Source organism: Neomonachus schauinslandi, unplaced genomic scaffold, assembly GCF_002201575.2.
Source record: "Neomonachus schauinslandi unplaced genomic scaffold, ASM220157v2 HiC_scaffold_1602, whole genome shotgun sequence".
NCBI classification, from domain to species: domain Eukaryota; kingdom Metazoa; phylum Chordata; class Mammalia; order Carnivora; family Phocidae; genus Neomonachus; species Neomonachus schauinslandi.
Genome location: NW_025410292.1, coordinates 1 through 8,212, shown reverse-complemented (window position 1 = coordinate 8,212; position 8,212 = coordinate 1). Strand labels below are relative to the sequence as shown.

Here is an 8,212-nt window from a genome sequence, read left to right as displayed (position 1 = left end):
AGGACTGGTCTGAGAGCTGTCTGGGTTTGGTGTGTGTGTGTGTGTGTGTGTGTGTGTGAGAGAGAGAGAGAAGCAAAGACAGAAATAAAGAAAGACAGAGAGAGACAGAGATAAAGCTGGAAATGGAGTCCTCCTAAGCAGAATTATGTAGTAGTAGGTCCTGTGTGTTTGGGCATCACTGTCCCCATCCCTCTGTAATTGTTCATCTGCCCTGCCTGTCCTTTGCAGTCACCCTGTAGACATTCTGAGTAATGTCCCCTCATTGACGTTATTTGACTTCTTTTGCATCAGTAAAAGGCTTACGTGTCTACATTTCACCATATCATGTAGTAGTTATTCAAGGGGTGAGCACAGGATTGGAATCAGAATAATAGGATCCAAATCCAAAACTGACTTTGCCCACCAGTGTGCCTTTGGGATAGTGTCTTCATTTGGCCATGGAGGTTAGTAACATGAACATTCAGACAGCCTCTGTCCTCAGCCAGTGAATTGCTTCGAAATCGAAGAGGCTGAGGAGTAAAGGGGAATTGGGCAAAGGGGGTCATTTGAGGGCTGGGGATTCTCTTCAGATGACAATCTACAAATGGCATATTGTTGTGCACTCAGGCGAGGGTACCCTTTTGTTTTATGGTGTGCTCATGAGAATGTGAGATTTTCTGACTTTCTTTGTAGTTTATGAGGTCCTCCCTTGCCATTCCTCCGCTTTGAGGTTCCCCTGAGGTTCCTCAGCTCAGAGAGCAATCTCTCCTTAGGTCAAATTCAGGGATTCGTCAACTTTCTTTGCGCCTTTGCTTCCAAATGTTCTACCTTTTTTCTACCAGTCAGCTTCCTAAATAAGTATCTGAGATCATCAGAGCAACTTCTTGCTAGCAGCTGCTTTGATACAGTTTTTGTCCAAAGCCTCTCTGCAGAGTCTTGGGTGAAGGCCCAGACCACCCTCTCTTCTGGCTGGCTCCCTTCTTCTGAGTCTGCTCTCCATTCATTTTATCCTTCTCCTTTGCTTTCCACTGATTTTTTTATTGTTCATTTCTTAGCAATTCTGTTAAAATGAAAAATCTCCTTGTGAGATTATGAGATTATAAGATTCTAGTTTAGCCTGGAAGATGGAGAAAATGTCCTTCACATTTCTCTGGATGGGACCTAACTTCCGGGGCCAGCTTCATGAGTGTAGGACCCGTGTACAGGACCCTGTGCTTACAAAGGCCCCACCCTTGGCTTAAGGGCTGTTGTCACCATCTTGAAATTCTAAATAATTTTTAACAAGAGCCTGGCATTTTCATTTTGAGCTGGTTGGGCTTCCCATCCTGTCAGCTTCCCCTCCCTGCAACTCCTACTTGCTAACCCGTACAATGTCTCTAGGTCTTTACTTTACCAGAGGTGGTAACATCCTCACATCTGTACTGCCCAGCTCCATCGATTTCTCTGCTCAGCCTGGTGTCGTCACTCTTGTCTCAAAGACCCTGGCTCTGAAATTGGACCAGCTCTCCTGGAGCACTACTGAATGTACTCCTCTGGCCCCCACTCAGTCCTTCCTGCAAAATTAATGATGCCCTTTGAATCATGTGTGATGCTTCCCACAATGTTTACGGATGCAGCAGGCAGGACAAACAGGACGCCATGATCCTCTGAAGCCCCTGCCTACACAGCTCCGCGTGAGGCCAGGGTCAGTTTATCCTTCCATGTTTGTGCGTCCCTGTGGGGTGTGGGTGAGCTTGCCTATGTGGGTGTAAGTGTATGTACTAGTGAGCTTCTGTTTGTATATGCTCTGTTTGTGGGTTGGATGGGCCTCAGGCAGAATTGTGAAGTTTATCTTTCCTGTTCCCGATCCACCACTCACGCCCACCCAGCCCTCCCCTCCATGATCCACATGCCAAATCCTGTCCCTCCTTGGGCACTGGGCTCACCCTCTCCCCTCACTCCCCAGTGACCACCAAGAGGAAGGGTGCAGAAGAAAAGGGCCGAATTATAACAATCCACCTTCCCTGCATACTCTACATGTAGGGTCTCCTGTTAGTCACCCTCACAGCAACGATAAGTGGTAGGTATTGCTGATGACCTTGTACCGTAGAGGGGACCGAACTTCACACAGATTCATTTGCCCAAGGTCATCTGATCATCAGCGAGCCAGCGACTGGGGCCCAGGTTTATCTGGCTCTAAAGTCTGGTCTTATGCCCACCCCTGCTGATCAGAGCAATCTGGCATTTCCCCTGGACAGAGTTTAGCTGAGCCCCATTGGCTCCAGCTTAATGACAGTCTAACGACGAATGGGGCTTATTGTTATCAAATAATCCAGGTTAATGTACCAGTATCATGAGTTTCTTCCCCTCTCTGACCTCAACATTCTCCTCACCAGGTGATGTTTGAGGTTCCTTTCCAGATCTAGAAGCTTAGGATTCTCCTGGAAATTTTCCTCACCTCACAAACAAAATATCTGCATTTTAATGTACGTTTGCAACAGCTGAACCTCCTCCACCACCTGGGCTGTTGACGCTGGAATACTTCGTGTGAGGTCCGAGATTTCAGGCTGGGTGGCAGAGGGAGACATGGGCGGGGGGCGGGAGCGAATGCATCCCAGCGGCTGAGGGTCCAGTCCAGCCCACGGGCAGGAATGGGTGCTGTAGACACACCTCAGGGGGCTCTCTGGCTTAGGAGAGCAAGGCAGGGATTTTAAATATGATTTTCAATGCTAAACAGTACATCAGCTAACCCTGCTTGTTTTGACTCTTTCCTTCACTGACTCACGTTGATCTGGCCTCTCTATTCCTCTCCTGTTTCTCCTTCCTTTTCTCCTCTCTTCAGCGGCCTCCCCTCCATCTATCTCCCCCAGGAGCCCGCCCGGCTGGGTGCCCGCCAGTCCCATGCTTGTCCTTGATTTTTTCCTGCCCCGCGGGCTCGGTCCCCGCTCTCTATAGCAGCTACACGCCCCCTATCCTCCCCGCAGCCCCGGTTTTCCCTTCTCAGCCCGGTCCCCCAATCCAGCGGCTCTGCGTCCTCATCAATGCTCTCGCGCCCCACTCACCCTGCCCCTAAATAGCTCAGAAGCAGGAAAAGAGCCCCACAGCCCCCTGGCCCTCCGCCCTCGTGCCGGGCCGGCGAGGACCCCGTCCCCGCCCCCTCGCAGGGCTGACCCCGCGGACCGACAGCCGACCGCGCGCCCCAGCCCTGGCCCACCCGCGCCTTCTCCCCGCTCCGAGGGGCTGCGGCGGGGACGCGGGGGGAGACGCCCAAATCTCACCGATGACCGTGAGCCTGGTGCCGGCGCCGAAGTACTGCTCATAGGAGCACAGAGGCCCGGCCCCACACGCAAACCCCGCAGCGCCCCAGCCGCTTCCCGCTCCCGCTCGCAGCCCGGCCCCAGCGCGGGGAGCCCACCAGGGGCGGGGCCGGGAAGAGCCCTGGGGCCGCCGCCTTCCCTCCCCACCCGCGGCACTCGCGGCGGGTCCCGCGGCCACTCACCCACGACGGTCAGCCGGCTGCCCGCCCCGAAGGTCTGGGCGGAGGCTGTAAAGCACGGCCCCGGGCCCCCAGCCAAGAACCCGGCCGCGCCGCGCTCCGCACTCACCCAACACCGACAGCCGCGTCCCCGCGCCGAAGTACTGGGTATTTTGGCTCACAGCCCCCCGGGGCGGCACAAAAACAGGCCCGCCATCCCCTGGCCCCACCGCGCTCCCCGGCGCCCCCGGGCACCCCCGCTTACCTAGCACGGTCAGCCGGGTGCCCCTGCCGAAATACTGAGTGTCTGTACTCACAGCCCGGAGCCCCAGCACAAAAATCCGGCGCTGCCCTCTCCCGCCAAGCCGCTCCCTCGCCACCCCGCACCCAGAACCGGGAGTCCCGCACCAGGCGCCGAGCCCCACCTCTAGCACAGCTCCAGAAGCCGGCAGCTGCCCACCTGTCTCCATCCCACCCCGCGGAGCGCTCGCGCCCCAGCTAACCTACTTACCCAGCACCGTCAGCTTGGAACCGGCCCCAAAGTCCAGCTGTCCCGTGTTTGCACAGCTCTGGGGACCCAGGCACAAACCCGCCGTCCCGACTAGGGGCCCAGGAGGGGCCAACACCCACTCCCTAAGGGCCAGGGTCCTGGGTATGGTCCAAGCTGGGCAACGCACCCTCCTTCCCACCGGGAGCGGCTTTCTTACCTAGTACGGTGAGCCGGGTCCCTGGCCCAAAGTGCTGCTCCCTGTATTAGCACAGTGAGCAGGGGCTGCTAAGAATTTCTCCTCCTTCCCGCTTCCCTTGGCACAAGCTGGGGGTGCACTCTCCTCCTTCCTGGGCTTCTCTTGTCCCACCTCCAGAGCTAGCTGGACATAGTAATCTAGATGCCAGGGGAGATCATCTCCAATTTGCAGATGAGAATCAACTTGGCTTGGGGACAAGTGGAAGTGGAAAATGAACAGGGATTGGTGATGGGGGTTTGGGCTGGAGTTGGGGGATGTTCCAGGCTAGACCCTGTCTCTTACTACTTACAGGACCTGCAACTTCTCTGGCCTTATTTCCTTCATCTGAAAAATGGGGTAATATGTTTTGCACAGTGTTGTTGTGAGTTCTTAATAAATAACGCATGTGTAAGTACTTTTGTCAAGGACAAGTTTTTGTGAAAAGTGCTGGATGATGATCCCTTTTTTTTAAACACGGCAAAAACAGTCATGATGATCCCATTTTGATGCATTGGCCCTTCATGTTCCTGGGAAGCTGTCTGGGACCCAGGGACCAGCTCCAGAGACACCTCCCAGCCACTCCCCATCCAGGAGCTGTGTTTCCTGAGCTGGATGGAGATATTTTCTGAGGCAGGGCTTTTTGTAAAAGCACCCCCTCTATCTGAATCATGGTGGCCCCCCCAGTTCCCACAATGTTACAGCAGGATACAAAATGTTTCTTTCCCTCTGGTCCCCTCCCCCAACCACTGGGCAGAGGCAGGAAGTGCAGGTGACAGAGGTTGGATTGACTGGGGCTGGGAGCAAACTCAGAGTACATTTAAAGTGGGGAGGGCCTGGGGAAGGTCATGGTGCTCATGGGGTGGGGGCAGGGAGAGAGGCCCCGTGGTAGAACATTCTATGTCACCAGGTCTCCCCTCTGGGACTGTCTGTGCCCACCTGCACAGACAGGCATTTATAGCGAGGTGGTATGGTAGGATTGAAGGGTGGATTCCATAGAGCAGGTGATAGCAGGGGGCATGGGGGCAAGCAACCTCTATAATTCCCCACTGCTCCCTGAACAGAGTCCAAGCTTCTCATCCTTCATGTATCCCACACACATCATGAACATCCCCTATGTGCCAGGCCTCATGCTGGTGGCGGCATGAGTCCACCCTCTGAGGAGCACGCACCAGCCTGCCTAATGTCTCATCCCTCCTATCTCGGAACCTCGTCCCCGGCTAAGCACCCGCGCGTACCAGACCCCTTTGTTTCGGCTCTGGTTCATGTCTCTGACTGTCACAACCACCGCCTCACGGGGGTAATTAGACCAGTTCTTTCTGTGAAGAGTTTGCCACCTTCTCAGACTCTTCCCTGATGATCCCAGGCGGAAACTGAGTGCTAGCCTCTGACTGCGTTTTAGTAGACAAGCTCACATTGCTATTGGAAAGCATCACTTTGTAATTCCACTGTTTCTATTCATGAATGACCCCCTCGTGAACAGGTAGGCTCCCTGGGGACTGTGACACGGATCTCTTTATTTTCTTGAAGGTGACCAGCAGAACATCGCAATGATGTGTGCTCCATGAGTGGGTTAGTGCATGCACGCATGTATGTAAATATATATATACATATACGTGTGTATGCTGTAGAAGTGTGCACACATGTGAATGCCTCATGCATTGCAATGGAGAGAGAAAGTCATGTGTTACAGTCCCGTGAGTGAGAGAGTAGATGGCTAGTTCAGACAAGGAAGCCCCTGAGAAGGCTTCTTGCTGGGGAAGATGTTGGGGCTAAATCTTCAAGAATAAGTGGGAGTTGGAGTGCTATGTGCCTCCAGGTGATGGAGTGCAGAATAGTCTGAGAGCAGCTGGCTCTGGGATGCAGGGTAAGAGGAGCGGGGTATGCATGGAGTGAGGAAACAGAGGACCACTGCCTACAAGCCATCCTCAGGACTGCCCCGCATCACCACGGTGACAATGAGACAACTGAAATGCTCTTAGAGGATTTCTAGAAATAGCAATAGGGCTGATTCTTGGTTTTGGCGACCTTTATTTTCTATCCTTCCAGGAGTGATCAGGGCACATTTTCACACCCATGTAATTCACTAGAGAGAAACTTATAAACAGATCTGTGACTTAAACTGGAGGACACATGTGCTACTTGAGAATCCATCTCCAAGTCAGCGCCTTCTCTTCTCGGCCGGGAAGCCTGCTTGGTGACAAGTGAAAACGGTAGTGTACTCAGGGAGACAGCTGAAATGAACGGGGTGATAGGTATGAAAGCAATCTTCTTTTTTTTTTTTTTAAGATTTTATTTATTACAGAGAGAGGGAGAGCATGAGAGGGGGGAGGGTCAGAGGGAGAAGCAGGCTCCCCGCTGAGCAGGGAGCCCAATGTGGGGCTTGATCCCAGGATTCTGGGATCATGACCTGAGCCGAAGGTAGACGCTTAACTGACTGAGCCACCCAGCCACGGGTACGTGACCAGTTGGCGGGAGACACACCTGTGTAGGTGGACTCTTCCTCAGAGCACCTTCGTCCAGGTAGGACAGAAAGTTCTTATAGGAAATGTCACCATTTTTTCTGGGCTATTCCTGAGTAAGCCTCTTCAATCCCAGCACCCCCGTTTGCATCTACTAAACTTCCCCTGACAGAGAGGAGTGGGGTCACCCCAGGCTGGGTCCCTCAGCCCTGGTACCGGAGGGACCTGCTCTTTCCTTGAATATCTTTTGTTTCTATCCTGACTGGAGTCACATGGGAGGTCAGCCATGGGCAGAAGAGATATCCAGACATCACAAGGCAGAGTCAAGCCAGAACAGGCCATTTTTATTGATTCAGTCAATTTAGTCAGGCTAGGGTCCCGCCTGGGTTAGGGAGATTTGGGTCATGAGCGTCCAGGTGTGCACGAACATAGGGGGTAGCTATTGGGGTGAGCAGAGAGATGAAAACAGCTCTTGAGAAGCACTGGCTGGAAGTGGAGAAAGGAGAATCCATACTGGGGCAATAGAAGCTGGAAAGTCCTGGCTCTGCCGCTGAGCTAGTTTCAGGAACCCTTTCTCTTGACCTGAAGAAGAGAAGCTTTCAGGAGTTAGCAGGAGTCAGGGGTGATGGGAATGGAGAGGAAGTAGGATGGTCTGCTGACAAGATGAATGGTAGTTCTCTTTACAATGTCCATTGGGTTTTCAGGTGACCCCAGCTTCTCCTTCTCTGCCTGGCTCTCCCACTGTGATCCCAGAGGTACAGTGTGTCTTCTGAGGCATGTGGGTGGAACTCCATCTTCTTCTACTGCCCACTGCTGGCCCTAGCTAGGTCTCTTGCTACTCCCAGCTCTGAGTTGTTATGTTTTAAGTGTCCCCTCCAGGGCCCCGTCCTGCCCGCCTCCTTACCTTGGCCATCAGCACCAGGGCGCTGACCAGCACGGCATACAGGGTGGCCTTCCCCAGCAGGATCTCATAGAGGATGGTGGCAGACAGGATGCCCTGCTGATAGGACACTGCGGGCGGGAAGGGAGAGCGCACAGGGACCTGTGAGCAGGTGTCTCTGGCCTCTCCACCCCCACCCCGGGGCCCATGGTTCTCCATGCTCGCCTTCCAGGACAAAACCATGGGAGACGGAGACCAAGCAGAGGAGAGGGTCACGTACCCGAAGTGAAGCCACAGTCTGAAAGAGAGAAGGGGGAGGGAATGGATGAGAGACCCCGTCTCCTAAAGCAGACGGAAAGCTGCTGACTTGGCACACCTGACGCTAAGGCAACACTATTGTCAGCTGCGGTTCGGTTAAGAACCAACCAAACACACACACAAACACACGAGGTCAGCCTCCGGGTTAGCACGGACCCCCAGGCTCAGACCAGGCTTCTCGCAGACGCCTAGACGGTCTTTCTGGTGCCGTGTCCGCGGAGCTGCACCGTCCCGGAACCCCATGGAACAGGGTGGCACAGAGGGCTGGGGGCGCCCCCCTCGGCGCTGAGCCATACAGGCTCAGACACTGAGGGGACCCCAGCTGCAAGGCTCTGCTGGGCTGAGGATCCGGGGAGGAATTAGCCCCGAGGTGCCCGTTCACCCTCATGCTGGGCTT

The 8,212-nt window shown here is 54.2% G+C and overlaps 1 long non-coding RNA gene across 1 annotated transcript; it reads right to left on the bottom strand.

Annotated features, from left to right (window-relative positions):
- Positions 1-6,891: 6,891 nt before the first annotated feature.
- On the bottom strand, positions 6,892-7,798 carry LOC123323847. Its single transcript, XR_006539546.1, has 3 exons — positions 7,778-7,798; positions 7,522-7,628; positions 6,892-7,199 (listed from the first exon to the last, which is right to left on the bottom strand). It is a non-coding gene; the product is annotated as an uncharacterized LOC123323847 (long non-coding RNA).
- Between the last annotated feature and the right edge of the window lie 414 nt (positions 7,799-8,212).